Here is a 27,474-nt window from a genome sequence, read left to right as displayed (position 1 = left end):
GAGGGCTCATCGCGTCCGCTCACTGCGTTGGCTTCACCCCTTCCCTCTCCTGCTACCCCCCACTTCCTCCTGCAATGGTCTTTGAGAACACTTCTGGAATAAATCACTTGCCCACAAAACTCGAGGAACCCCCTCCAAGTTTACGAAGAAAGGATGTGTTAAAAACAGTGGCTGGGAGACTACAGAAAGCGAAGTTACAGACTATGTCTCGGGGAGCTGGGGTGTCCCCACGATCAGGTGAGAGAGGACGAGGGGGCATCTGAAGTGAGTGCCAAGACCCTAGAGTCTCTCTTTCTCTTAGGCACCTAGAAATTACAACTTTCCCAAGCAAACTGGTATTTTCCCTTCAAAAAAAAAGTGATTAAAATAAAGTCACATTAAAATAAGTTATGTACAAAAACATCATACACCTGCGACATGTTCATAAAAATTCCCACGATCGTCCAGCATCTGTCATTTTAATTATTTCAGCGTACATCTCTGTTTTATCTGTTCTTTCAGAGGTTAACTCATTTCCCGTTTGCCCCGAGAACACTCGCCCAACACTCGCGGGCAGCGGCGCTTGCGGCTGCAGCGTTTACCCCGAGATGACGCGCGGATTACAGCCCTAACCTCACCCCCAAAGTCTGCCACGAAACAGCTCGCTTTGGTTATTATTTTTGCATCGCTCTAGTATATCGATAGTCTTTGGAATCGAACGACATCATTCCATTTCTAGCGCTCTGTTTTTAAGAGTAGTACTTCCATTTACAAAATACAGTAATTCTCGATCGCCGAAAATGTTCAATCCTACAAAACATACATTCCTACGTGTGATGCTAAATTAACACTGGCAGCGAGCTGCCCTTTTTTCTTTCGAAACGGGAAATGGGTTAAACTTTGGAACACCAAGGAAGCGATTTAGTGTATATTTCTGGATTCTTCTAAAAATCTGAAAACTGTGCTAAACATGTTTTTGTTCACATTTGTCGTTTTTTGGTTTCACAGAACTTAATTTTTCACATTTACAGATTTACCTTAAAAACAAAATTATACGGCGATGCATTAAGTAAATTATTAATTCTCAGAATAGAAAAATAAAACAAAACACTTGCCATCTGGTTAACCATCTGTTCCCACACCTTTAGAGGCTACCATTCCCTCCCGCTCCTGACCCTGACACCGCGTGCAGCGCATCCTTCGAGAAGGCATTTGATGATGAAAAGAGATCAACCGTGCAATATCTGCCATAAACAAAGCAAATACATCACGGACAACCTCCTTTCGAACATCTCAGACCAGCTTCTGCGACCCGGCGGCTCCTCCGGCTGCTGGGGCGTCCTTCTGCAAAGGAAATCGAAGGTGAAGGTGTAACGTGGAGAACAGATGCCATCGAAGACATCGCGCTCCCTCGGGGCCTGCCTGGGACGCACCTGGGTGGTGCAGGGGACAGTGGTACTCCCTGAGCTTACCGGCACGGTTAAGGAGCCCTCCGTTGGGGTTCGCTTCTAAAAGAGAACTGTACCTTTCATGTTTCCTCAGGCCTAAAACAAAGACATCAGGGAACAATTGGTCTTTACACAGGTGACTCAAAATCAGAGTCCCTTCCAGGAGGTCCTCTGGGCTGGAGGTTTTCTGAGGGTCCATGGGTCGGGTGGCACATGTCCTACACAGAACACGCAGCCTGCTTTCTCTCTGCAGCTCAGAAATCCTGGGAGGTGCTCCCACAGTTGTGCCTCTCCTGCGGCTGGCACCCTGTCATCTGCAAGGGTGTTACTTAGTGAGACAGGTTAACTGTGGTGCCACGTCCTGGCCAGGCTTTCTTGACAGACTGCGGATGAACATGATGTGAAGACAGCTGCTTCTCTCCAAAGGTGCTTTGGCCTCTGGGGAGATCTCTGAAGGGAGGACAGGCCCTAGAGGATGGGAAGAGCAGGAGCCAACCACGATGCGGCCACCTGTGTGGCCAGCGAGGCCCAAGTGCCACAAGAGGGGCCGCTATCAGCATCTCTTCCCGGAAGTTGGTGCTGGGCTTCGGTGATGGGACATGATACTCCAACAGGAGGGCACCCGGATTTTTCATCAGAACTAAAGCAAAGAAACACGGAGAGTCTCCTTTCTAGCGCTGAAGTGCAGCTCCAAGCGTAACCCCGCAGCCTCCTGTCCTGGCCAACACAGCCCCAGGAACGCCTCCTGGGGAATAGAGATGTCAAGGGTTGGTGGACATCCAGGAAACCGTGACTGCCACTTGCACACTCTGGACAACAACTCGTCACTTACCCCAGAGAGTGCTGATGTCGCAAGAGTCCCAGCTCAAGAGACCTGCCCTCTAAGTCGGATTTGATGCTCAAAAGAGACTGGCCAAGAACGATCTGTCACAAACAAAATGAATTCACCTGGGAAAACCTCTCTTCCAGGAGCACGGAGCAGAACCACCCACGGGTGCCTGCGGCAGCTCCTCCAGGAGGACGGCCTCGGCATGGACTGAACGTGGAGGCTGAGACACGGATGGCGGCGTCTCTCATGAGGCACCTTCCGCACTCACAGTCATTCGCTGATCCCGATGTGGGGGCGAAACCAACGTCACTTCTGCGTTGATGGCATCGAGGAGCACATCCCTCTGAGGCAGGACGAACCTGGAAGACATCAGGCTGGGGAGAGTCAGTCCCACTGAAATGACCGCTCTGGGAAAACCTCCCTCCCAGACCCACGGCGCCCATTGCCTCCCACCACAGCCGGTGTCCCCAAACAATTCTACTGTGGATGGTTGGGTGACAGTCCACCAGGCGAGGTGTCACAGTTAAAATGCACACCTGGCAAGCACCCAAATCCATCTCTGGAGGGATGCGGGGGACAGCTTCAACTGACTGCTTGGTTTGGGTTGTTGTTACAGGTACTGTTTAGCTGTATTATTGTTTTTGGCTACTCTCATCTGAGCTCAAGTGCTGGGGACATTCTTCACCAGGGAACCCAGAAACATGGTGCAGTGGGGAGCAGGCATGTGACCGAGGCCTCATCAACTGTGCCTGCGTGGGAATGAGGATGGCCGGACACTGAGTGTCCCCGAACCCGCCAACACACAGTGGACGAGGGGTGAATCCTCCATATACATACCAAGAGAGGCAGTGACACCAAAACCCCTTACCCAAGGTTCCACCGGGGCCAGGGAGCTCTTCAAGGTGATATGCGATACCGAAAAAGAAGTGCACCATGTTTGTTTCGTCACATATCAAGCGAAAATAACATGGGCAACTTCTTTTCAGGTACCAGAGGTCTGCTCTGATGGACATCGTCTGCCTCGGCTCACCTCCGGCAGTGTACCTGGGTGTGAAGAGACACGGAGGGTTAGGCGTGGCGGCAGGGCCAAACTGCCCACCAAACGTGTGCCCGAAAGTGATGGGTTACACGCTTACCCTTTCCAGTAGGGCCACACATCTGGGGAGCCCTTGCAGACCAGGCTGAGCCTAAGCCCAGGGGCATTGTGCGGGCGTCATTGTGGATAAAGCAAAGCAATCCCAGATCCCCTCTGCTTCGGGATCCCAGGAAGTCTTCTTGGGCAGAATTCAATAATCAAGGCTGACGGGCTCCGCAATGTTTAGTGTCAACTCCACAAATTGCTCGTTGAGAGCGTCATTTTGGGGAAAAGGGGGCGGTCCCAGACCCTGAAATGAAGTCTCCTCCATGAGTCAGTGGTTCCAGTAAGGCTCCTTCTTGACAGGTGGGAAACCAAAGATATCGAATTAGGTGTAACAAGCCACCGACACAGGATCAGCTCACTGCGAACCCATTTGTGTGTCTTGCACGGTCCTGACTCCTGTGTGCCTCCTTAACGGTGCTCCTGGTTCCTTTGAGGCACAATTTGATTCTAAAACACCAGCAGTTCAGCATGACTTGTGACAAATCAGCAAACCTGTCACAGAACGCCAAAGAACAGCAGGGACAAAGAAATGCTATCTTCCCTCAAGTCAGCACCACTTCCAGGAAGCCCTCCCAGGGAGAGAGGGACTCCACGTGAATGGGTCAGGGGACGTGCTCTGGAGTCCACCATCCTTCAGGTCTCCGGGAGAGGGGCCCACGCCAACGGCCCTTCCCTGGACACAAAACACATGAATAACGCACGACTTGTCATTTATAGATTAGACTGCCAGGACAATACTTTTGAAGTACGCACAAAGTAAGAACACCAGAAAAAGTCATTTTTTTGCCAAGGACACCTTACATAGTACATCGAGGACAGTTGACAGGAGAGACACACATCACTGAAAAAAAAAATGCAGGTTTTCCAGTCACCACTGTGCTGTGGTGTCATCTGTTTATATTCCAAGTAACACAGAATGCAATTCAAACTGGCTTGAACAATAAAGTGCTTTACAGGCTTTATATAACTGATAGGCTACCACAACTGAAAAGTGCAAAGACAGGGCAAGCTTCAGGCAGGGTTTGATCAGGGGGTTCAAACAACATCCGCTAGGTCTGGGTCCTCTCCTGACTCCCCAGCATGGTACAGCCTCCCTCTCTGGGTCTGCACAGCTCCCTCGTGCAGGCTCCCAGGCTTGCTCCTCCCAATCTTTGAGTGGCTGCGGAAGCATCAGAGCTCACGCTATCAGGCCACGTGGCTGCGGAAATATAGAGGGAACTCTGGCTGTGCTCGCCGAAGTGGAAGAAATACTTCCTTTCCCAGAAGCCTCAGCAAACGACTCCTTGGATTTCATTGGCTCAGGGGAGTTAGAGGCCCACCTTTGAACCAATCACAGCAGCAAGAGGGGGTGGGGATAAAGCGGGTCACTCAACCTTGGGCTAGTGCGTGAATGCGTGCGTGCGTGTGTGCGTGCGCATGCGCGCGTGTAGGGGCGGGGTTTTAAATCCAACCCAAGCCACACGGCGGGAAGAAGGGAGCGTTCATGAAAGAAATCGGGGGAAACTGAGCCAGAGAGAAAGGATTTAGCAAAAATCTTGACCGAAATCTACAAGTGCCAACGTGCCCTCCCTGAAATCGGCCCCCGAACTAAGAAGTCTTCAAGGCAGCATTGGATACTGAAAAAGAAGTGCACCGCGAATGTTTCGTCACAAATAAAGCGAAAAAGACACGGGCAACTTCTCACTAAGTACCGCACGTCAGAACCGCTGGGCGGCGCTGCTTCTCCGAGGCGGGCGTCACTTCCGGCGGACTTCCTGAGAGCAAATGGGTCCTACCAGGGCTCGGGGCAACAAGCCTTCACGGAATGGGGACCAGAGAAAGGTTTAATGTTTGTAAGAAACACAGAAGGTGGCTCATGGACAACGCCGCCTCGAATGAAACGGAATGGCCTTGGGCCCTGACTGTGTCACCTCTGCTGGTCTGCCCCAGCTCCGGGAAGTGTTCCCATGGCAGACAGGACACTGCAGGTTGATGAGTTATGAATGAATGATGAATGAAAGCCGCGTTCCCAGTGGCCCATGCGGACGACTGACACAGTGGCTCCACATCTTCACGCATCCCCACACCCACACCCTCACCATGACCTCCTCACAGATGGAGTATACATCCCACCCCTTGGCCTTGGCCATGTGATTTTTCTTTGGCCAAAGGTAAGTGGGCAGAAATGTGCCAGTTCTAAGTTTCACTCTTAAGTACCCCTGAGTTTCCACTTACTTTCTTGTGCCTCTGCCATCGCCATGAGAACAATGTGCCAGCCAACCAGCCCGAGAGGAGGGTGACAGGTCGAGTCCTACCTTCACCCCCACAAAGTAGGCTTCATCCCCAGAAGTCGTCCTCCTGGGCTATCTGAGATCAGCGGGCCAGCAGACACACACTAAACAGAACACGTGCTCTCAGGAGGAACATACCTTCACTGACAATGGCTCCAACGTCCCTTCTCTAAAGTTGGTGTCACATCCGGAATACGTCTTAGGCAGGATCTGACACTGAAAAGCATCCAATCTATATGAGTCTTTAATTCATAAGTCAAGCAAAGCTGGACAATAGACACAGAGGTGACGACAAAGCCTCTTTCCCCAAGTAATGATCATGGACTTAAAATCCATCTAGGGAGAGGCTGGATCCTAGGTAGCAATGACCCAGAAGGGGCACATCAAAACCACATTGTGACGTCCTCAGTCCCCTATCTATCCACTCACTGATAGTGGTGCAGACACCAATGGCCCATTTCATATCCAGAAAATCCTCCGGAGCGATATTTACTACTGAAAAGAGATGGGCCACGTGACATTCATCATCAGCCTCTCATCAAACAGGGGAGATAGCACAGAATATAGTGATGTCGCAACAAAAGATGCTCCACCCCAACACACACATACCCCCAAACCCTCTGGAGGATAGAATGGACCCCTGAACTGGCCGTGCTGTGGGGGTGGGCTTTTTCCTTGGCGGGGACACTGGTACCAAGGCCTCTTCCCTGACACTTTCCGGCTTCCTGGGCAGGATCTGACACTAAAATATCTTATCCTGATGATTGTTTATATTTATTTTAAAAATGCAGGAGGGGTGCCCCCCAAAGGGCAACCTTTCTTTAAATAGTGTAGATTCATACTGGCCCCAAATCTTCCTCCATCTTTTCCAAAGTTGTCATATGTGTCAAGGTGTCATCCAACAGATGGATTGGGTGCTGATGGATAGTCAAACGGGTGACCTACATCACAAATGAAGTGCATGTCACCAGCCTACCATCCCTTCAACTACCATGGAAAGTGGCTGGTACTACTGTCCCTTCAGTGACACTGCTGCTTATCCAGAAAGCCATCCGAACAGGACCTCACAACGAAGAGCCACCACCCACAAGGAGTCATAAGTAAATCAACACCCGCGAGTAGCCTCCCTTCACCACAGGGACACGAGGCCTTCCCAGCCCGGCTTCCCATCCATGGGAGGCCTGGGTCCTCAGGACCACACACCACCCTGATCCCTGCACCGTGACATATGTCACAGAGTCTGCCTTCCTTGCATCTACTCAAAGCTGGCAACGTCCCTTCCCCGAAGGCCACATTGGGAACAGGAAGTGCCTCCAGGGTGGGATTTGATACTGAAAAAGAGGTTTCATCATAAATAAAGAGAATACAACACGGACAACCTCTCCTTCGAGTATCGAAGGTCAGCACTGATCAAAAACAAGTAAAAATAACATAAAAACCAAAAATAAAACTGCCAAATTTTCACAATGGTGTAGTCAGCTCCAGGTTTTCCTGAGTCTACGATGCCCTGGGTAGACCTCCCGCAGTGCTTTCTGGGGGTCGGCCAACATATCCTTTAAGACTTGGTACTGACTGGATGCAGGCCACCCATGAAATATCTTCCACCGACACAGAGAGCATTTACGTGCAACCTCTCTCCAGGTATCATAGTTTTCCCGATGGTGGAACCAGTTTCCTTCTGGAAAAGCCCCCAGCAATGGTTTGTATCTCAAGGTCAGTGTGTCAGGTATGAGTCAGCGAGTAAGTCGGACATTTTGTGGTCAGGAGGCAGGTGATGCGGTCTGCCGTGGCTGACACCCAGGCCCTGCGTGGAAGTGCCTGGGAGCCCAGACAATCTTCCAGGCACAGTGTGGTTCTAAAAACAGATGTCGGGGACCGGGTTAGTTGTAAGTAAAGTGAATGCCACCACGGAATCAAAACAAATTTCCTGAAGTCAGCCAAATGTTTGTACCAGCTCTGAGTCGGCTTCTCTGTTTTGCTATAAAACGCCTTTAATCACAGTTTTTTCGTTGTAGGGGAAATGTTGCTATCCACAGACGTTTTTTCATTTCAGTAGAATGATCGGTCAACCCTGACAGCACTGGGAAGATAGGAGCCCAAAATCAAGGGGAAGAAAGTTCCAGGTTTCCTCTTACAGAGTTACGCGTTTGCGCCCTCCCCGCTCTCCCGAGCTGGCCGCTAGGGCAGAGGACAAAGAATCGCTGCGTATGCTGCGTCCCTACACCCTTGCGGTCTCTCCTCTGACTCCTGCTTAACCACCAGAGTCCCCAGTCTGCCAGAACCCAGCGGCCACCTGCCCTGGAGACGACAGAGGCAGTGGCGCACTTGCCACGGTCCCGTTTCCTTGTCTTTCTCGCCCTTGCTCTCAAGGCTCTTTTCAAGTAGAAGGAACGATGTTTGGGCCTCAGCTGATACGAAAGGCAGGCTATGCCAGGCGTCCATGCCGCCGCACCTGGTCTGGCTCTCATCGAAGTGGGGTTGGAGTGGAAAAACCTGGCCCTTTTTGAGGACTCAATGCCGCTTTCTAAACGCCACACAAAAGAGCCCAGAGTCATGGCCTACTGCCATCAAAACAGATGTACATCTGTATCCTACCTCTGTGCCTTGGCTTTAGAGCTGGCCAGGAGCCGCTTCCTTTCCTGGAGCTCGGCGTCACCTCCACGAAGTCCTCCTGAAAAGGAATGGCAGGAGCGTTAGGGTCAGACATGACATGCAGAGCGAGAGAGCGAGGAAGCACACCTCTTGGCTCACTCACCCTGGATGGGGGTGACAAGTTCTGTCGTGCAGGAAGTGTTCCCAGCCAGTTTTTGATACTGCAGGAGTCGGCAGGAATGATTTGTCGTAAAAGAAACGAACGTGCCTAAGGACAGCTGTCTTCGAGGGCCAGAGAGAGGGACCATCAATGGCAACACAGCCTCCTCCCTGACATTGGCACCGCCTCCTAAGAATGGGTGGGAGAGTGGACCAGGCGTAAAGCACGTGGCCTACAGTCAGCTATGTGCTCACTGCTCCTTGACCAGGGTCGATGACAAAGCCTTTCCCCTAACTTTGTGGAACATCAAGCATTCCTTCAGACTTCAAATAAATCGATTCCAGAATTCTGGTTAGAAATAAAGAGGTCCGACCAATTCCAGGGACCCCCAATGTCTCATCTGGATCTCAGAACTAGCGTTTCTTCCCAAAGATGTCATGATGTCCAGAACATCCTTTCAGAATAAACTAGAAGCTGATGGGCAGTGCTCGAGGCCACCAATGCTGTCTGTCCAGGGCATGACCTCCACGCCCGTCACTGATGGTGGCAAAGACCATCCATCTTGCCAAAGTGAGGCTGGATACTGAACTAGGCTGGCCGTGTGTCATTTATCAGAAGCAAGAAAAAAATGCAGCTACAGGTAACCTACCTGCACAGTCCGGCACAGAGCTGTCGTGGGACTGCCATCTTCCTCCAGGTGGGCAACAGCTTGGGAAGTCCTCCTGAGAATGGATCAGAGAGTGAAGGTTAATAGAATAGGCGATAAAGGCCAGAACTGAGATGGGCTTTGTGGTCAGCCATTTATTCATTGCCACGGTCCCCCTTCCCTGAAGCTGGGGTCTGGACCACAGGGCCTCCAAGAGGGGATCCGATACTGGAAAAGGGGTTACCCAGGTGTGTTTCGTCCTCGTTAAAGAAACACACCTAGAAAACCTCCCTCCAGGTACCACCGATTAACACGGACATGAATACCACTAATTCTTCCCCAGACTTGACATTCAGTCCTGGATGTCCTGTTAATATGGGCTGGACACTGACGTTAGTAGAACAGGTGACGTTAGTCATACACCTAAGGCATAGGCCCTGTGGTCAACTGCTCACTTCTGTCCACTGGATGGGAGCTGACAGTAACAGTGACACCCTCCCCTGAAGCTGGGACCTGGACCAGAGGGCCTCCAAGATGGGATTTGATACTGGAAAAGAGGTTAACCAGGTGTGTTTCATCCTCATTAAAGAAACAGAAACCCAGAAAACCTCTCTTCAGGTACCACGAATTAACACTGCAAGACCACCACGGATTCTTCCCTAGATTCGCCACTCAGCCCTAGTCCTAGACATCCCGTTAACATGGAAACGGATACTGTGCATTAGTCGCTTCGCTGGCATAAGCTGTTAGTTGCACGCATGCTGTCCATCAACCATCCATCCAAGTACCCAGTGGAGCAGACCCCAATGGCCGCCTGCACTTCCCGAAGTCAGCATCAAGGACAGAGGGTGGTGATACGACAGAAGGCTGGTCACAAGAGCTGTCACACTTACAGTTAAGCCCATCAGGACAAACTTTTCTCAATTGCCATAGAGAGACACAGATGGCCCAAGTAAAGGCTGGCTACCCCAAAGGCCCTCCCCGGGACTCCCTAGGTACTGAGGTGTGATGGCCCGGCGACCTGTGTCGTAAAAAAAGTGCACGCACTCTGGTCAGCTGACCACTCGAGTACTTTGGGGTGGTGCAGACAGCATGCCCCTTCCCACGAACTTGGGTGGCCTCGCACCTGGGAAGCCCTCCAAGGAAAGAGATCCTACTGCAAATAAGTTCAAGTTTGTCACATCTGGCACAAGTGCAGCGAACGCCTTGCAGATGCTCCTTCTTCCAGTCCAGCTGAGCACGGCTGGCCCGGGTTTCCTGTCTCCTTCCCCAAAGCTGGCACTTCTTCCGGAAGATCTCCAAGGGGGGAATTAGATACTGAGGGTTAGTGGACCAGGTCACAAACGGCACGAATAAAGCGTGTGCTCTCTGGTCAACCATCTCATGTATCCAGGCACGTGCTGATGCCACTCTCCTCGTCCACAAGTTACCCCTGCACTCGAAGCCGCCACGCCAGAGTGGTTTCGCTGAGAAGGCTGCTACACGTGAGTCATCCTCCCACGAGACAAACACATCGCGACCCCCGCCGAGGTGCACCGAGAGCAGAGCTAGGTCCCCACCCCGCGGCCGGTGTTAGCTCCAGGAAAGCTTGCGAGGCGGGATTAGATACCGCAAAGAGGTCGACCGTGTAATGTGCGCCATAAATAAAGCGAACGCGCCACGGACCACCTCTCTCCAAGTACCAAGCAGCAGCAGTACTGATACGAGGACAGTGGCTCTTCCTCAAAGCTGACAGCGCCTGCTGGAAGTCTTCCGAGGCGAGATGTGATATCGAGAAGAAGCAGACCATGTGTCCTACGTCATAAATAAAGCGTACACACCACGGTCAACCGCATCTCCAAATACCGTGAAGTGATGCTCACCCTGACTCTCTTCCCTTAATTTGGCATCACCTCCAGGAAGCCCTAGCAATGTGCCCCACAAATGATCGGCAATCAGCAAACGTGACAACGACCACGAACCCACGTCCGATGCCACTACCACCTCCGGAAATGCCGTGTAAGGCCAAGATCGGGTGCTAAGTATCGGTTGGGGGACCAAAACGGCCAGTGTCGTAAGGAAAGCACGTGGTTTCCAGCCGGTCACCTGGTGACCACCGCCAGATAGCGCCTATCGCACAGGCCCTGCTCTCAAGTTGGCATGGCCTCCGGGGAAGTCCCCTTAAAGGTGACCGATGCCGAGAGTTAGTGAACCACGTTACATACATCGTCAACGGGACGTGTGCTCTCTGGTCTACCACCTCCCCACATACTGCGGAGTGGTGCTGAAGCCAGACCAGCGTGTCTCCCGCGAAGGTGGCTTTGCCTCTGGGAAGCCCTCTGCGACTGAATTTGATATTGAGAAGACGTGGACCATATTACATACGACACAGAGATAGCGCATGTCCTATGGTCAACCATCTTTTCAGGTACCGTGGAGGGGGCTGACGTCGGAACCGGCGTCTCTTTCCTCTCGTTAGCATCACCTTCAGGAAGCCCTCTGAGGCTAGATGCAGTATTGAGAAGAGGCCACCATGCAAAGGCTGCTAGAGATGCAGTGGACGCAGCACAGAGAAACCCCTGGAGGACCCAGAGTGGAGATGACGCCAGAACGGACGCAATGCCTGAGACTTAGTATCGCCTACAGCGGCCCCCCGGGTGCGTCTGCTGTTATGGAAAGGTGGCCCAGGGAGCATGCGTTGTAAGTAAAACATATGAAGCATGGTCGACTTCTACTAAGTACCCCAAAGCGGTACTGGTGCCAGAACCGGTACCTCGTCTCCGGAGGCTGACGTGACCTCCCTGGAGACCTTCATTCACAGCTGAATCTGATACGGGAAAGAAGCGGACCATGTCACATACGCTGTTAATAAGATACATGCAGTGCGGTCCAACCCTCTCCAGGTACCGTGAGGTTGGTGCCGACGTCAGAACCGTGCTCCGACTTGACTCTGAGGCTGGCGGCATCTTCGGTAAGTCCTCTGAGGCTGGCTGGAGGTGGGGAGGAAGGGGGCCACGCAACATGTTTCGTCTGTAAGCGTACGTGCGGGGCCAGTCAGACCTTCGCGTTGGGTCAAGGTCGAGTCCAGACCCAGGGCATCTTCCCGAGATGACTAGACTCGATATGGAAAAAAGATAGACTGTACACGCATCGTCAATGAAAACAACGAGTCAGTGTCTTCAGTACCTGGAGTGGCCTCATCTCACGCACACCCAGATCTGCCTCTGCGTGGGCACTTGGTCCTGAAGCCATCTGAGGACGGCTTGGAGGCTGACGAGAGGCAGAACATGTGACATCTCTCCTTCGTAAACGTGGCGACACTGACCACCGTTTCTTCAAGGGGTGACGTGCCAACGTGGAAGCGGGACACCTTCCTAGAGGTTGCCATTGTCCTAAGGAAGCCCTCGGAGGCTGCGTTTGACACTGAGGAGAAGACTGTGTCGCAAGCATTAACAGATTAAGCACACATCAAACAGTCTACCATTCTGCCAAGTACCATGGAGAAGGAGTGCCGAGGCCGGTGTCGCTTCTCTGCTTCGGGCTCTCTCCAGCGTGGTTTGGATGGCTGGGCTGGATACCAAGAAGCGGTTTACCGTCCCACATACATACTCAAAATGTATGTGGGACGGTAAACCATTTCTTCAAGTACCGCACGAAGGCAGTGATGACCGGAAGAAGGCTCGCGTCCACGAAGCTGCCTCTGGGGACCTCTTCAAGGCTGCATTTGATGCTGAGAAGAAGCAGGTCATGGTGGATACTAGACAAGAGCTGTGTAGTCAACCATGTCCTTGAATGCCACAGAGCAGCACCGATCCCAGAAAGAAGCAAGATCTCCTCCCCAGAGATGGCGAGACTTCCCGAGGCAGAACTTGGTATAAGAAGGGCGAGAGTACGTCATTTCGCGTCATGCAGAAAAGAACATGCCCCACAGAAAGCCATCTCTTCGAGTGTCATGGAGAGGCCTGCCGTTGGGTCCAGTGGCACCTCCCTGAAGATGGCGTCGTTTCCAGGAGCCTCGAGGATGGATTTGATACTGAGGGTTAGTGGACCGTGTTACATACGTCACAGATAAAGCGTACGCTATACGGTCTACTATCTCTCCAAGTACCACACAGGGACGCCGAGGACAGAGGTTGAGGACGCGTCCAGAAACCCTTCCAGAGCTGGGGAGATCAGAGGGCAGGTCGAGCACAACACATGCATCATGCGACAAGCACACACAGGTAGGAGTCTTGTCTCCACTGTCGGGAGCTGACGCTGACGCTGGAACTGGCGGTTTATCCCCCAAGCTGGCAACTCCTCCAGGAAGCCCTCCAAGGCTGTACGTCCCACTGAGCAGAAGTGGACGATGTTACGGATTTCATCATTCCAGAAATACTGATTAAGTGCCTACTATGTGCCAGGCACCACGCTGGGTCTGAGGGAATGGATGAGTGGGCATAGCTGGGGGGTGGGCATGGCATGTGGCTAACAGAACTGTGTGAGGGGTGGTGAGCAAAATGAGAAATATAAGACGGCCTGTGTGCAGCCAGGAAGAACAACCGTCTAGTTACACCGAGCAGGCCAAGCAAATGGTCTCGGGGCCTGTGAAGCCCAGGGTGTGAGCTCTGGTTTGGGGCATACAAAATTACGCCACAGGAAAGACTGACGGCCATCTCGGCCTCAAAGTCAGGGGCGTTTCCAGGAGGTCCTCTCAGGCTGGACTGGATTTGCGCAGTAACCACCAGGCCATCGGCGTAAACAAAGTAGACGCTCTTTTTGGTCAATGGACTCCCTGAGGCCAGGACCTCGATCCCGATCTTGGCACTGCCTCCGGGAAACCCTCTGAGACTGAACTTAATACGGACCAGAGGTGGACACTAGTACAAACAAACGGACTTCAACATAGGGAAACATCTCTTCAATAGCACACAGCGTGACCGAGGCTGGACTGGCGGGTTCCCCTGGAGGTGACATCAGTTCCATGAGGCCCTCCAAAGCTGGCCAGGCTACCGGGAAGTGGCGGACCGTGTCATAGAAATCTTTCCTGGTGCATATGCCACAGGGCAAACCACGTCTTCGAGTATCATGGCTGAGGCTGGAACCGAAGTCTTTGCCCGCAACTTGCATCACCTCCAGAACCCCCGCCCCCCGAGGATGCAGTTAATAGGCCTTGTCGCACAGTTCGGACGTCAAACATAGGCAATGGGATTTACCACGGAGCCGTGCGGAGCTAAACCCAGCGTTCTCTTCCCTCACGTTGGCAACACCTCCGGGGTGCCCTCCGAGGATGGATTGGATACTGAGAGTTAGTGGACCATGTTACATAGGTCAAAAATCACAAAGCCTACGTTCCATAGTCTACCATCTCTTCAGGAACCATGGAGTGGTGCTGACCCCAGAACCAGGGCTTGTCCCTGAAGTTGGTGTCACGTCCAGAAAGCTTCCTGAGGCCTGACTGGCATAGGAAGCAGGCACGTGGTGAACACAGACAACCCCCTCCTCAAGCGTGGGGGAGCAGCGCTGATGGGGAAGAGGCGCCTCTACCCTGAAGCAGCGTCCCGCGCCCCCCCGCCCCGCCGCCCCGCCGGGAAGGCCACGCCAACTCGGAAAGATGGAGACGAGGCGAACCACGCAACATGGACCATGCTTTGGCCATCACACGGTCAGCCATCTCTTAATCAAAGTACAGGGCAGGGGTGTGCTCTGCACGGCCGAACTAGGAGCTCTTATGGCAGAGCTCATATGTGAAAGGAGGTCCCTCAACTGGACGACGACCCACCCAAGCTCATGTAAGCTATGGCAGCCCTCGCCATACACCGCACCGCCCTTATATACACTCAAACCATAGAACCGGGCGGTCAGTGAGCCCTGGCAGCTCCATCCCACCATCCCCCCTCCTCCAAGAGGCCCTCTTTGGGTCTCTCCATCCCCCGCTCGTAGCCCAACTATCAATGCCACCACGCCATATGAACGGGACGCATAGCCGAGAGATTGGCTGGAGTCCCGGGCAAGGGGAAGGGCAGGTTCCCGCTGGTGGGAAGGCATGGCTATCCTCCAATGTCTCGACGCCCGGTGCAGAGCGTGTCATCCTCCTGCTCACGATGCACTTGTTAAAGACCAAACTCCTTGGAACAGCCTTCAGCCTTCGCCCCCATCCTCTTCCCTGCTCCCCGAGCCCTGACATCACCTGAGGCCTTTGCATCCCCGGAACCCCCCACAGCTCCTTGCCTGCGCCTTGCCTCCAAGCCCAATCACAGTTTCCATGTGGCGAGTCATAGAAAGAAGCTCACGTTTAGTAGCTACTCATGAGGCGCTGGAGCTAGAACTCTGAATAAAAACATGGTATCTGCCCTCCTGCAGCTTCCAGCCTAGCAGGGGACAGCCACGTCGAAACGATTACTGCAGAGCATTGCTCTCAAAATTAAAAGAGGCCAAAGAGTTGTGAAGGAGCAGGGAGCATTTAATAAGAAAATCTGACCAATAGGGGAGGTGGGGCTTCTCAGAAGAAGTTCAGAATAAAAGATGAAGGATGAGGAGACTGAGCCACAGAGAGAGGAGACAAGAGTGGGCGGCGCAGAGGGGAGGCGGAGGACTGGATGGGGACCATACAAACGGAGCATGGGCCGGACAGGGCACAGAACCCAGAAAGAGTGGACTGGATGGACGCTGACCAGATGCCGCGTGGACCAGGTAGATGGCTCATGGACCGCAAGGATGCTCGTGAACCAGGCAGGTGGAGCATGGTCTGCATGAAGGATGATAAACAACGGAGCCTCCCCGCGAATGGGAAGTCAAGAGCGTGCTAATGATGACAGCGAAGAGCTAGGTGGGGAGTAGGTCATTTGGAGCCGTACAACGAAGGCTGGAGATGACAGATGTGTCCTCATCCAAGCCAGAGTCCCGCTTAGCTGATACGAGACAGGAGTTTCTTGTTTCCATAAGGTATTTCTTGCAGATGTGTAAGAAAAGCTGCTGAGAGGCAAAGAGAAGGCAGACGGGGAGTCAAGGAACGGAGACCGGCGCCCTGGGTAGGGTAGGAGGCACGGGAATGGGGAGAGGGGGGCGTGTTTGTCAGGAAGACGAGCATGAGAGACGACGGCGTGGCCCAGGTGCGGGTGAGGCGTGGTGACCCCAGTGAGAAAATGGCAAGGATCTTTGTCGATGTCTGGCGTGGAAGCTGGGAAACGGTGCGTCAGCACTGGGCTGGGCGGCACCGAACGAGAAACGATGGGTGGTGGGGAAGTGGGAAGTTCATCTGGGACACATCGAGTTTGACGTGCCGGTGAGAAATCCTCGTGGAGACACCGAGCCCACAATCCGACAGAGGTCGTCGGTGATTTCAGTGACAGCTCTTTCGGTGACATAGCAGAATCAAGCCAAATAAAAGTGAGATGCGGAGAAACCACCCGAGAGGGTTGGAGCTCGAGGGAGGGGGTGGATTCCCGAGGTTTTTCAGATTAAAGGGACCACGGCGTGGTGAGAGCCCGTGGGAAGGCTCCAGACACGCAGTCAAAATGGCGGTCAGGGTAAGACCCCCGAGAGCTGGAGGACGGCGCCCAAGGATCAGGGGGCAGCGGGCCATGGGCCAGCGGCAGGCTGCTTCCTCCACCGCTCACCAGGGAAAGAGAGGCAACAGGGCGAGGCTGATGGTGGCAGTTGGGGAGCTCATGCTGACGGCTGGCATTTTCTCTGTTCCATGACTGAAGAGGAAGTCCCTCATGCCTCCCCTTGGGTTGGGAACTCTCTGGGCAGGAAGGGGGGTCACACTGGCCTCAGCTCTGTATCCCCAATGCCCAGAACGAGGCATTCTATAGAATAATGAGGAATGAAAGAATGGACAGCTAGCTCCAAATAGCAGAGATGGACCCTTAAAGTCCTACATAAGTGACATAAGTGACATGTGTCCTCGGTAGCTTTCTGGATCTCTAGAGATGCGGGCGAGCCCACCATTCCCACCCGGCCACCCAACGCTCAGACACCCAGACAGGTTGAATGGGTGGCTGGTGGCCGGTGGCCTCTCGCCTCCTCAGGCCCTGTCATTGCCCACTTCCTCACCTGTCCTTCTGCTCAGACGTTCTTTCAAGAGCACACCAGTTCACCTGCTCATGCACCGGAATCCCTCACAAAGTGACTCCTTCATGCACTCACTTACGACTTGTCCTTGCATAGACAGACTCACCCACGTATCCTCCCTGACATTCAGCCACGAAAGCACATTTGCCCTGTGCAGAGACCGAGGCTGCCCTGACTCCGTGTCCTGCCTCCCAGAGCTCACAGTTTAGAGGGAGGAAGATGAACACTCAACCCACATGTCGATAGGAGATCAAGGAAGTATGCAACGTCTTAAGATTTCAGGTTTATAATCTCTAGTCCAGAAATGATAAGAAGCTTCAGGTACCACAGATGACATCAGACCAGAGAAAGTGAAGAGAAGCAATTCTCACCTACCAAGATGGGGGGTGGGGACAGGGCACGGAGGGAAGCAGAGGAGAGACAGTGAAAAGACCTACTCACACCTTATCATCTGGGAAGAGTGCAAACAGGAGGAATGAGAAAAAACAGATATGTACTCAACCATTACACATAGGGCAAAGTCAAGAGAATACTATTTCATTTTCTTACCATAAAGAAATATAGACATAAGCATGGTTTAAAAAAAAACAAAAACAAAAACGTAAGCACTAACAGACTTAGAAGCTGGTTGTGTACTTTCTGAATCACCAGAGTAAAATTTTTAAAAAGAAAAGTTTATATAAGATAATAGGGGGAAAAAAGAATAAAAAAATAAGCATTAAGTGCAATTTTTTAAGTCTGAACCAGACAGTGAAGGGAAAAAAAAATGTAAATGGGTTCTATACCTTTAAAAGGGGAATTTTTCAATTCAATTCAAAAACCTGAAATCCAAACTATATGTTGTCTATTTGAGACACACTTTAAATAAATTAACTCCAAAAGTTCAAATATTAGGGATGGACACAGATGAATAAGAAGGCTTTAGTTTTCATGCATGTGACTTTCAGGCAACCACATGATCATGCACTGACATCTCAAAATCCACAGAATTTATACAGCAGCAGACTGCCAGCAATCAGCTCCCTATCAACGGCACCCCAGTTTTGCATATACAGCAATTCGTTCAATTTTTTGTGTGATTGCTTAAATATCTCATTACAGAGGCTTTCACAGGGTGTTCTGAGGGGCATTCGGGGCCTCCTCTGTCCCTGGCAGAATGATGCCCACAGCTCGAGGTCACCACCGAGCTCCAAATAGGGCAGTTTGATTTGATCTCTTTTATTTATTGGGCTTCTGGGTAATATTTGGTCTAAATAAAGGGCTTGGCTACATCTGAATAACAATATTTAATTACATTTTGCGTGTATTGTTTTATAAAAATAAGTGGAAAATGGAAAAATAAAATTGCTGATACCCGAGGTAAGAGCGTCGATCTCAAATATACTTAGGAAATTAAAACGAAGATGGAAATCATTAGGCAGCCCCAATGTGGCCAATCTTTAGCCTCAGTAATTGAATTTAAGGCAGTCAACTATGTGTTTGGAAAGAAGGAAATTCAAGAACATCCATGGAATGCTAGAAATTGTCTGGAAATGTGCAGAATATTGAGCTCTCGAGGAGCAGAATTCTTTGGAAAATGCAAGTCTCAGGTTCAACTTTCAAACAACACTCTGCTGTGAAAACGGGCTTCCAGAAACAACTACATGAGAAAGTAGGGTTTCCTAACTCATAAAGCAGAGGTGCTTCTGCAATTTCAAGTACCCAAGAACAAAACCATTAAACAGGTTGATGAAAACCACCTCTCAGAGAAAGGTACAACCACAACAACCATGTAATATTCACAAACATTGACTTTAAGAATAAAATAGCATCCAAAAATGGGGGAGAGAGATCAAAACACAGTTTCCAGAATCCTCTCAGTCCTAAAGATGTCAAACAGGCAAAAAGTAAGTGACAAACGTATCTCAAATCTAGAGGCAAGCCACAGCACACTTAACAGAAAATGAGAAGTAAAGATGCTAATGTCATCAACATTAGGTTACACTTCCAAAAAGCTCTAACTAATATAATAAAACAAAAAACAGATAAATGTTAGAAACTATTAAAATGAGATTAAAATTATGATTACTCATAGAATACTTAATTCTTTACTAAGAAAATCCAAAAGAATCAACTAAAAGCTAGTAAAACTAAATGTCTTCACATCAAAATCTGTTCCCTATAAGCAGGATGTATACCTTATTTCAAAAGCCCACGAAACATTTACAAAATTGATTATATAAGACACAAAGAAGACATCGATAAATTCCCCAAAGCAGAATTTGCATGTCCACATTCTCTAGCCACAATGAAATATAACCACAATTGAATAAAAAAGTATAAGCAACAACACATAACCCAAGTGATTTAGAAATTAATTTAAAATAAGCTCTACTTTTGCACATTTAATTCAGAAATCATTTCTTCTAAGAATAAGAAGAAAGGAAAAGGATATTACAAATATTTTAAAATATTGAGAAGACTACATATTAAAGCTTAGGACATGCAGTCAAAATTGCAACCAGAGGCAAATTCATACCATGAAATGCTTTCAATATTAAAGAACAATAACATAAGGGATATATGGACAGATCCATAAAACAAGCGTAAGGAAAGCAGAAGGAAAGAATCAATAAAGAAAAAGGCAGATACTGTTGAATTTGAACAGACACGCACAAAAACAGTTGAATTGATAAATTATTCCAAGAACAGATTCTTTGAAAAACCTCTAAAATAGAAACTTTTAGCTCATCTAATAAAAAGAGATAAAATACCCATACACAAAATTAAGAACAAAAACGATATAATCATAGAAATTGATTTTAAAATTTCATTATGAAATTACTATTTATAACTGCATGCTAACAATTTTTAAATCTCAGAAAATGGATTCTTTTCTAGGATTAATAAAAGGTTATAAAAAAAATCATTAAGCACTTACTGTGCCAGACATGGTGTAAGGTACTTTATCTCTTTAATCCTCACAGTGGCCTTCTTAGCTATACACTCTCATTTTTAACAATTTAACAAATAAAGAAACTAAGAACTAGGGAGAAGACATAGTTTTCCTGAGGTCACATGGGAAATGACAGAACACGAATTTAAATCCAAGTTGTCTGAGTCCAGTGCCTATACATTTAAACACTGAGGTATATATTAGAAAAAGAAGCAAAAATTCTAACAGCGTAGAAAATCAAAAGAATCCAATAAATACAGAAGAAATAGAAAAAGTTGTCAAAGAATTATCCCAGGAAAGTTACGTGGGTGAGTTCTTTCAAGCTTTCATGGAATAGATCATTTAAATGATACATATATGGTACAGAATATAGAAAAAGATGGTATGTTCCTAATTCATTTTACAAAGCCAACAACTTTGATACCAAAAGCAACAAAAAGAAATAGGCAAAGTCCTAAATAAAATACTAGCAAAGCAAATCATGTAGTATATTAAAAGAACAATACACCATAACCAGGTAGAATTTGATCCAAAAATGTTTCAGTTTTGAAACGTTGTTATAATTCATTGGATCAACAACTCGACAGAAAAACAACACAAATATCTCTACAGATATCAAAAAAGCATTTCATAAAATTCAAAATTCACGCCTGTTTTAAAGTCATTTATGAACTAGAAATACTTCATTAGCATTGTAAAAAATATATAGCCAAAAGTTATTTATTATCATACTTAACAGTGAACCAGAAACCAGACAAAGACTTCTATTATCAAAAATTCAATGTTTTGGAAGATCTAGCCAATGCTATAAGACAAGAAAGAAAATAGAAGAGATATATTGAAAAATAGAGGCAAGATTTGCATGATATAGATATGAATTACTCTCTACCTAGAAATTCCAAAACATTCAACTAAAAACTTGTGGAACAAATAAAGAGAATTCAATGAGGCAGCCAATAACAATAAACGTGTCATCTCTTCCCTACATGTCAGTAACAGCCAGCTAGAAAATATAAGGGAACAAATTCACAATAGAAGCAATACTTAATTCCTTGAAATAAAGTTAATGACAAATGGTGATTCTGTCAAATTTGACAAATTGTGAGTGTAGATATTAAACTGCAAAATAGCATGCAAAGCTCAAGAATAAAAAAATATCAATCCTCTTTAATTTACAATTTTATAAAATTCCATAGAAAATCTATAACAAATTTTAACTTCACAATATCACTAAAATTCATCTGGAAGTACCAACAAGTGAATCTAAACAAGAAAATCTTGAAAAATAAGAATGAAGGAAGACTATTGCTACCAAATAATAACACACATTACAACAATACAATATATTAAAACAAAGCAATACTGGTGCAAGAATAGACAGATTAATAGAATAATAGAAAGCCACAACAAGAAACAAAAACTATAAAAATATCTAGCAGGTGGTAAATGCAGGAATGAGACATAAAGTTATTTCTCACAATAATTAAATTAATGGATCGAAGATTGAAATATAAAAGATGAAATCACTAAAGAACGAGAAAAAATAAAAGTGACTATATGAGCTCAGGGTGAGAAACGTCTTTCTAAACAAGAAGAAACTAAGAAAAAATTAGAGATAGATTTTTAGAACATAATTTTTTTAATAAAAAATTAAAACTCCATGAACAAAATGGAATGGCAAGTGAAAATAGGGAAAAATAATTGGTAATACATGATAGAAAAACAATTTCTATTCTAATTTTAAAAAGTCTTACAAAATAAAAATAAAAGATGGACACACCAATAGAGAAAAATGGGTAAATGACTTCCAGTTCGATAAGGTGAATTGAATAGAGATGTTTGCCTAATCCCGCCCCTTGTTGAAACTGCTGAAGGAGAGTGAAGAGATTTTCCTTTTGAGCATCAGTACACAGAAACAACAACACGAAGATAAGAATTGTAAATTACTCAGAACTGGGAATTGTAAACCGGCAGTGAGGAAAGCTGAAATAAAGCCCAATATATTCCGGGAACCCATGGAAGTCTCAGGAATTGAGACTTTGGTACCCAATTGTGGCAAGAAAATCTAGGCCTCAATAAGGTAAATTGGCTGAAAGTCTGTTTAAGAAGGCAGCTCCCCAAATCCTCACCCACTATGCAGAACCTTCCCTGAATCTGACAGAAGACTGAAAATGTACAATATGGAGAAAATGAAGCAGAAAGGATTTAAACAGAGACAGCAAGCACACGGGGGGCAAGAGTTCTAAAAAGAAGAAGGCAAAGTTTTACAAAAGCTGGATGTCGAGGACCCCTCCCCCTGCCAATCTTCCTCCACAAACCTCCCAGAGCACTAGCACTAGAAATGCTCTAGGTTAAAACTAAAAAAAATCTTCCTTGAAGCATCTGAGAAGTCCAAAAGAAAAAAACTTTAAAAATGCTAAAACCTGGGCTTCTCCAGGAGAAAGACCAGCGAGTTCACGCTACAGTAAAGCTCACAACTCATCACAAGGCCCAACCACATGCCGAGAGCTTCCAAACAGCTCATTAGTGTTTCTCTATGTGTGTGTTTTATATAATCTATATCTTTGTCATCTACATCATTGATATCTATATCATTTATATCTTTATCATCTACATCTATTTATCTACACCACCAGAGAGTTGTGAAAAGCATCTAACACTTGAAAGAAAAAAAAAAAAAGCCTGGAAACTCTATAGGGAGAAGAAAATTTCAGAAAACCTATTAATATTATCAGGGATATCAAAGAAGCAATTGCACCCATGAAACAAAATGTTATAAAACATTTAGGGTATAATAAAAAATACTGAGATTACAGAAATGAAAATAGGTTAAAAAATGAAGACAGAGAAATCCCTCAAGAAGAGAACAAAGAGTTGACAATTGGAGGAAAAATATGAAAATATTCAAGAACCAATTAAAGAGATCCAACATTCAAGCAATATAAGGTCTAGAAAAAGAAAACAGATGGGAGGTCATTATCCAAGAAATTGTCCGAGAAAAATTTTCACAACTGAGGAACACAAGTTTTCAGATCTAAGGGCCCATCGAAATAGATAAACGTAGGTCCGCATAAAGTTACAAACACATGACATTTAAAAACACTAGAAGACAACGAGAAAATCCCACAAGTTCCAGAAAAAGAGGAAAAAGATCACACACAAGAGATGATGAATCACAAAGTCTTCCGACTTCTCATCAACAGCACTAGAAGTTAGAAGACAATTACTTATGCTTTCAAAATCTAAGGGGAAAAAAGATTGCCAACCAGAATTCGATACCCAGCCAAACTATCAATGTCAATGTGAACTACACATTTTCCTTTTCAGATATGAAAGGTCTCCAAAAATTTACTTCCCATGTACCCTTTTCTCAGGAAACTGCTAAAAGATGCACTTGAGCAAAACAGGAGAGTAAACCGAGAGAGAGAGAGAGAGAGAGAGAGAGAGAGAGAGCTCCAACCAAGGAGAGAGGATCAAATGAATCCCTGTGAAGAGGAGGACCCCAAATTAAGAGAAGCAAGTCCAAAATCAACCAATGCAAAACAGAACAAGAAAGATTCCATGAAAAGACTTCTTCAAATGATAAGACATTAAAAAGAAAACAAATACTAATGTGTTTGAATGTATTGAGAAGCATAGGACAAATTTGTGATAAGCTCATTAAAAAAACAAAGAAAGAAGGAAAAGAAACAAACAAGAAAAAAAGCAGTTATTTACTCCAGAGAAAACAAAGTTATGAAGAGGTAAATAATTATACAGCTGTCAAGAGCGTTTACACTATTATAATAATGTAAACACTGAATATTGATCAAACCAAAACCGTGAACTAAATATCTTGAGAAAAAGAGGCACAGAGATGTGCTTGTGTGTGCTGAAGCCACGGGCATTTGTGAAAGAGTTAAATACTCAACATCAATGGTTAAAAAGTCAAGATGAAGAAAAATAAGCATGTCGCTTAGAAATATGGATGTCAATGTCAAGAGAATCAGTTAAAAATGGTAAAAGCCGTTGCTTCGGTAGAGCGGGGTATTAGAAGGAATTGGGTGAGCCGGAGGACTCATGCTTCTAAAATAATCTCGTAGAACTATTTAACTCTTAAAATGATGCATACATGTGACTTCAGCTAAAATAAACTAAATCAAATGAACTAAATGAAAAATGAAAAAATGGAAGAACCAGAAGTGGTGATTCAGATACGAAGAACCAATAAAGATGGGTAGCGTAATAAAAGAACTGAAAATGAATAGAATGAAAACACCACGCTTTGACAAACTGGCAAATGTTCGAAACCTTGATAACTCCCAGAGAAACAGGCACCTCTTACACTAATTCTGAGAATGTAGGTTGGTACAGAGTTTAAGGAGGCAACCACGCCTTTCGACATGGCCATCCCGCTTTCCAAATGAACTGCAGGGAACAAATCAGAGACAAATGTGAACATGAAGGAACGAAGACACTCACCCTGACTTACACGATCCAACTTTTAAACTCATCTAAGTATCTGATAAGAGTGGACAAACTCAACCAATTATGATAGAGTCACTTGCTAGGATACCCTGTAACCATTAAAAAAAATCGCGAACTGGGAAATTACTTAATGGCATGGGAAAACATTCAGGATATAGCGTTAGGTGAAAAAATTAGGATGACGATGATGAGCCCAGTTAAAAATAGACACATGTACACATGTACACACACACACACACACACACACACACATTTATGCAATTTATAGGAGCAAACGGAAGACAAGAGGCTGGTCACTGCCATGCTGGCAGCGGTCATCTTTGAGTGGTGGGACTAGATTGTTCTTTTGAGCATTTTACGAGCTTTTCCACTAGAGATGTATTTGTTTTGTTATTTCTTTTTTAAGGAGAAAAAAATTATTTTTTAGAATTTTTATGTTCAACAACTTTTAGTTATTGGCTGAGAGTACTTTATTGGGAAAACTCACATGGCCCCCCACGAACTGCATTCTCCTTTACAGTAATGAGCTCACAAAATGCACCGATCAGCATCACTTTTGAGAGACTCACTTTTCTCTCAAAGCAGGAGTGTGAAGGTACCCTGCGCCCAACTCGCGCTGCCAATAACAGCTCTAGGGTCTGGTCAGCTGGGACGCGAACATGGCTCCACCACTTGGGTGGGACCAGAGACAAGGGACGGCTGTGGGGTCGAGCCCTGCCGGCCTCCTCTATGCTTGCCCTCTCCCTGGGGGTGCCTCGGGCAACTTGTGAGCAGCTTCTCTGGCTTGCCCTGCCCTCCACTCAGAGAAGCGGCTGCCAGAACAGGGCCAGCCTCTGCCTGCCGTGCTCCAGGTGGGTGAGGCCCATCTCCGGTCACCTACTGTCTTTACATGATCTAGTCCACTCTGGCCCTTGCTCACAGATACATGTAGAATGTCACCAGGAAATGTGGGACTCACCCAGGAAGTGACAGCTTCACCATCAGAGGCGTCCTCTCTTCAGCAGCCTTGCGCTCAAGCGCCCACACCTCCGGGGCTCGGTGGCAACGACCTTTCGAGACAAGAGGGTCAAGTCACAAAACCAAACCCAGCTGTTTGAGCACATGCCTCACCTACAGGGCTCGGGGAACGTGTCGACACTCCTGGACAGGGCGGTCTGAGAGTGGGAGGCCCGTCACGGGGACAGGAGCTGGAGCAGAGCCTGGTCCTGCCCGCAGGGTACTCATCATCCCTAGTAGCATGGCCGCTTTGGGACTAAGCACGGGAGTTCGGTATGGGGCAGGTCTTGTGCTCCAGGTGGGGCGGGGGTGGCAGGGACACCTTCCCAGTGTGACAGAGCTGCTAGGAGGTGTGAATGGGGGTTGCGGGGCACTCAGGCTGGAGCAGGGTGGAGGAGAGGCCGACGACCTCGGTTTCTGGTCTCGCTGGGAGTCTGCAGAGATAAGGGACACAGGGGCCCCATGGGGCCGGCCTGGCGGACTCGGGCTCTCGGATTTCAGCTCGTGGCATCCTTGCTGCTGTTAGTGTCACTGTTATTGTCCGCGACCTCAGGTAAACACAGAGGTGGACTGATCGCAGTCCTTATTCTGTGACACCAGCCTTCACTGGTCCATGAAGTCTCTTTTTATAACGTTTTTAATCAACTTTTTAAGGCTTTAATGCCCATCTATAAACCTATCACGGAACCAAGCCACAACTTTGGGGACCTCCCTGTGCTGGGGACCTCCTGAAACACAGCCCCATGGTCGTGCAGCCCCCCACCAGCCCTGACACTGGAGGCTGAGACCCACGCTGGCCACACCGCAGACTGGACTGGGGGGCTGTGCTCCAGCCGCGCACTCCCTGCTCTGATCAGCGTGGTCCGGGCCACCCCGCTCTGGCCCAGGAGCTAAGCTCGGCCGGGCTCTCTCTGCCGTGCAAGAAATGGGCTGGTCTCAACTACAGACAGACGAGCACCCATTTAAGGCTCTCCCCACGGTCACGGAAGTGGGGGTCTGGGGACAAGTGGGCAGGGGCAAGCCTAGGCAATGCGACGGGAGCTGTGCGCCCACCGCCCTGACGGCCGGGCCAGAGCAAGCTCTGAGCTCCGCAGCCCACGTGTTCTGCGCATTTTGAAACATGCTGTTTGGGGCAACTGTCAGAAGCAGGAAGGGAGTTTTCCAGAAGCTTCCCTGCAGGGCTTTTTTGAAAGGTTGCCGAATGGCAGACTTGGCCACGAGAGTGTAAGTTCTTGCCTTCCGATGAGCAAACCGTAAACATGAGCTTCGGTGCCCTCAGCACCCAAAGCCCTCCCCGCACTCAGGCTCTGCGCGGAGCAGCCCTTACCCTCCACCCTCCACCCGTGCGCCTGGGAGGGACAAGTGGAGATGGGGCCACTGCGGGGCATGGGGCACGCCCTGGACGTGGGGCCGAGAGGGCCTTGCTGCGCCCATCAGAGCCTCCTTCTCCATGAGGGGGCCGGTGATGTGGCCCCCGCGACTCTGGCCCTTTAGTGAGGTGGCAAATGCAGCAGCACCCACCGATAGGCCCGCAACATGGGGGAGGGGTGGCTCCCTGGGGGGCCACGCGGAGGCGGGCCGAGGGTCCAAGAAGGGTCTCTCCCCCTCTCATTTCTCCAACATCTGCCCAGCACTTTCCAGCTCGTAAAAACCCTTCGCTTCACGCCCAGTTGCACCCCAGATAACGGCCACCACGTAGTATGGCCTCATCTTCCAGCCAACCCAGCTCCCCTCGCTCCCCTCGCTCTGCCTGCTCTTCCTCCGGGCAGGCGGCCTCAGTCCCCGAGAAGGGGTGGCCAGGAGAAAGAGCCCTGGGAGAGGCAGCTCAGGGACCGTCCTCAGTGACCTCCCCTGCGGCTCAGGTGTGGCTGCTTCAAGCCACGTGCCAGCTGTATAAACAGCTGAACCAAAGACATGGGCCCACGGCTCAGCAAGGGACTAAGTGACTGGATAGGCGGCTTGCAGAGCGGTGGGATT

General features: G+C 48.5%; 1 long non-coding RNA gene across 12 annotated transcripts; it reads right to left on the bottom strand.

The window, feature by feature from the left end:
- Window positions 1-10: 10 nt before the first annotated feature.
- LOC120619702 (uncharacterized) lies at window positions 11-27,474 on the bottom strand. Of its 12 annotated transcripts, none has more exons than XR_005657623.1 (7): window positions 25,460-27,474; window positions 9,069-9,141; window positions 8,423-8,608; window positions 5,806-8,338; window positions 5,612-5,731; window positions 2,260-4,238; window positions 11-2,172 (listed from the first exon to the last, which is right to left on the bottom strand). It is a non-coding gene; the product is annotated as an uncharacterized LOC120619702 (long non-coding RNA). The 12 variants fall into 12 exon arrangements; XR_005657624.1 differs by lacking the exon at window positions 25,460-27,474 and having other exon boundaries at window positions 5,806-7,747; window positions 8,263-8,338; window positions 9,069-14,371; XR_005657619.1 differs by lacking the exon at window positions 8,423-8,608.

The sequence above is a fragment of the Pteropus medius genome, unplaced genomic scaffold, assembly GCF_902729225.1.
Source record: "Pteropus medius unplaced genomic scaffold, Ma_sr-lr_union100, whole genome shotgun sequence".
NCBI classification, from domain to species: domain Eukaryota; kingdom Metazoa; phylum Chordata; class Mammalia; order Chiroptera; family Pteropodidae; genus Pteropus; species Pteropus medius.
Note: the sequence above shows the minus strand (reverse complement) of the source record. Positions and strands in the feature narration are given on the sequence as shown.